Source organism: Desmodus rotundus, chromosome 1 (genome assembly GCF_022682495.2).
Source record: "Desmodus rotundus isolate HL8 chromosome 1, HLdesRot8A.1, whole genome shotgun sequence".
NCBI classification, from domain to species: domain Eukaryota; kingdom Metazoa; phylum Chordata; class Mammalia; order Chiroptera; family Phyllostomidae; genus Desmodus; species Desmodus rotundus.
Window position 1 is genome coordinate 95,546,091 of NC_071387.1, and position 3,883 is coordinate 95,549,973.

The following is a 3,883-nucleotide window of genomic DNA, read 5'->3' on the forward strand; positions in this document are numbered from 1 at the left end:
GATTCCTGGAGAAGGTGCCATTTGAACCAGGCTTTAAAGGTAAAGAGGACTATTTTCTATTTCACAAGAAAAATACTTAATTATTCCATGGAAAAGAAGAAATAAGAAAAAATAGAAGCCCCACTTACTCATTTTATTGACATTGTCAACACAATTTTTACTGCATAAATATCTCATCAGGCGGATACTCCATGGTTAGTTCTCTTCGTGTTGGAATGATTCATTTCAGGCCCCATGACGTTGACTTGGGGGCTGTGGCTCGGCAGTCGGATCAGAAGCAACTAGGGACCAAATGCAACTCAGGAATCAGTGCTTGAGCCCATCCAACTCATTCTTTCATTCAGCAAATGTTTACTAAGGACCCACTATATCCTAGGCTCTGAGGATACAGTGATGATCAGGACATGCTTCCTGCCATGAAGACCTCAAGTCTAATAAAAAGGGAGTCACAAGCAGAAAGAATTTATTGTAGAGGACATGTAGATGCCACCATAAAAGCACAGTGTGTATAAGATGTGGTGCTGACAGAGAAAGGAGCTGGAGGTAGCTGAAGCCTTGGGAGTAGATGAGCACACCAAGCAGAGAATGAGCGGTGAGAATGGGGAGGATCGAGGACACACTTCAGAGGGCCAAGTTCACGTGGAGCGTGGCTACATACTTCTCTGTCCATAGGCTGGAAGGGATATCTTTCCTACTCTTAGGCTTCTGGGTGTTTTTGTTTTTGTTTTTTTTTCCGTTTTCTATTTCAAATATTTCCTTTCTCCCTTTAGGAAGGGCATTTTTATACACTTTTTCAAAATATCAATTTGCATGCTTAATTCATTCATTTTATTTTTCTTTTTGACACTAAAAACACTTAATGCTTGTTAATTTTACCTCTGCAGATAGCTTTGACTATATCCTATTTTTTTATTATTTTCTAAATAGTTTTTTATGGTTCTAAGGGTAATTTGAGATGCTGTTTATGTGTTTCAATTTCTAAGTGGTGTGTTTTATATTACTGTTAGTTGAATTGTATTTTGATTAAAGACTGACTTCTAGAATTTTCACTTTTCAAAATTTACCAAAATATTTTCTGTGGCTTACTATTTATTGAATTTGTCACTGTCCACAAAACTTGAAAAGAAGGCATACTATTTGTTTTCAGGGTAAAAAATTTTATGTTCATATCTTCTGTCTGTATTTATTTTTGATTACTTGTTCAGAAAATGTGTTAGAATATTTCCAATAAAACGGTTTCTCATGTTGCTCCTTGTATTACTAAATGTTTGATTTCATGAATCTTTGGTGTTATTTAACACATAAGAAATTAAACCACCCTGGCTGGGTGGCTCATTTGGTTAGAGAGTGGTCCCATACACCAAAAGGTTGTGGGTTAGATCCCCTGTCAGGGCACATGCCTAGGTTGCAGGTTTGATCCCTGGCTGGGGTGGGCCCAGGGAGGCAACTGATCAATATTCCTCTCTCACATCAATGTTTCTTTCTCCCTCTCTCTCTCTCTCTCTCTTTCTCAAATCAATAAACGTATCCTCTAGTCAGCATTAAAAGAAATTAAACCCCTTGACATTATCTGAGGTGGCAGCCGCTATGACAGCGGAGAAATGAGGCAGAAGCAGAAAGGAGATCTCAGCCCTGCTGGGATAATGATGTGGACCATAGAAGATGTTATTAACCTAGTTGAAGCCCATGAACAGGGGAGAGACATTGGTCTAAATGAGGCGAAAACCAAGACAGCTGCCAAATATGGCCTTTCAGCACAGTCTCACCTGGTGGATATCATTGTTGTAGTCCCGCCTCACTATGGAAAGTCTTAGTCCCCAAATTAAAGGCAAACCCCAAAGCTCTTGTGGCAGTAATGAGCAAACCCCACAGATGTCTACATATCAGTTTTACAGGAAATATGAGGTCTGTCCAGAAAAAGTCCAGCCATTGTTAATGTAACGAGGGCAGTTTGCAGGGCATTGATGTAACCTGGTGCCTAAGGAGAGTGGATTGGAATGCACGTGCATGAACAATGACAATTTCACTGTACTAGTCTGTGGGGGCAGTAGACACCATTAAATGAGTATGTGTACAGTGTGGCTGTTGCATTCAAAATAACTGAGTGAGTAGAGCAACAAATCTTCATTGGATTGTGTGTTAAGCTTAAACATTCCTCTGTGGAAACTATTGGGATAATTCAGAAGGCTGCAGCTATGGGCAACTGGTGATTGACAGCTTCATCACGACAACACACCCGCTCCTGCATCACGTCTTGTGCAGAAGTTTTTGTGAAACAGCAAATCACCCAGGAGACTCAGCCCCGCTACAGCCCAGATTTGATACCCTGCGACTTCTGGCTCTTCCCAAAACTAAAATCACCTCTGACAGGGAAGAGAGTTCAGACCATCAGTGAGATTCAGGAAAATATGAAGGGGCAGCTGATGGAGATTGGGAGAACTGGGTGAGGTCCCAAGGCACCTACTTTGAAAGGGACTGAGACATCATTTTCCTGTGTACAATGATCCTTGTATCTTGTATCTTCTTCAATATATGTCTCTATTTCTCATATTATTTTGCTGGATACCTTCTGCACAGACCTTTTCTCTGTGTACTGCCCTGATGGACCTGATTCGGGTTTTGAATATTCAACCCAGTCTTACATTGGATATAAGCCAACCTCCATGCTAGCTATCTGTGCTAGATACAACCCTTATCTCCAGACAAGACATGGAATAGAACAGTTGAAACAACTTGGTCACCGTGTGGATAAAGTGGATTTATTATGATGGGTGGAATGTTTATGGCCCTTCCAGAAGAACAGAGATTACTTTACTTGAAACTTACATGATACCTCATCTGGACATACCTCCAACAATATCTATGAGGCAGTCAAGTGTTCTGAGAGGGGCATCACTATTGCATGAGAGGAGTTACTATTGTAACGCTGATTATTGCATGAAACAGCGTTTAAGTGACATGTTGATCTGTGGCTGTGAGAGGCTATAGATTGGAGTGCAGAGTATCTATGAAGATGTGACCAGAGATACCAACAGGGGCCACATGTGAAGGCAATATGTGAGTTAATTTCACCTGGCCAAAGATTCTGGTTTCAAAGATGTGGCTCATATGATACCTGATCTGCCAAGTGTGGGAATAGAGAGAGATATTGAACAGTTACAGAGTTTTTTGAGAACTCTGCTTTTCATCTTGATTGTTTAATACTTTACCCTTCCCTGGGGGTTCATGGAACTGAGCTTTATGACCTGTGGAAACCGGGAAGATATGAGTTATTCTCCTAATGACCTGATCAAATCGGTGGCTTGGATCCTTGCCCTTGAGCTTCCATGGATTCAAGTGTGCAGAGAGATATTCCGTTGCCCTTAGCTCAGGAGTTGAGCATGGTAATTTGAGAGAGCAGGTATTTACAAGAATGAAAGGCCTTGGAATACAGTGTCAATATGTGAGAACCAGAGAGACTGGAACTCAAGAAATTCATCACAAAGTACGGCCATACTAGGTTGAATTGGTAAGGAGAGAGTATGTTGCAAATGGTGGCTAAGAAACATTCTTATCATATGAAGACCCAGATCAAGACATTTGGATTGGCCTCCTGCAATTACAAAAGTGTTTGGAGGAAACCTTACATTTTGAAGTGGTTGAAGGTGTTTCCATAGTCCGAGAGCTGCATGTATATGGAATTGTAGTTCCTGTGAGCAGTCGAGGCCCTACTAAATCTCAGCATCAGGGCTTTGGCAAGCTGCTGATGGAGGAAGCAGAAAGAATAGTTAAAGAACATGGATCTGGGAGAATAGCTGTTATATAAGGGGTTGGCACCAGGCATCACTACAGAAATACTGGCTACAGATTACAAGGCCCACACATTGTAAACACACTAAAATAA

General features: G+C 41.1%; 1 pseudogene; it reads left to right on the plus strand.

Annotated features, from left to right (window-relative positions):
• Nucleotides 1-1,872: 1,872 nt before the first annotated feature.
• On the plus strand, nt 1,873-3,883 carry LOC139441042 (elongator complex protein 3-like; annotated as a pseudogene).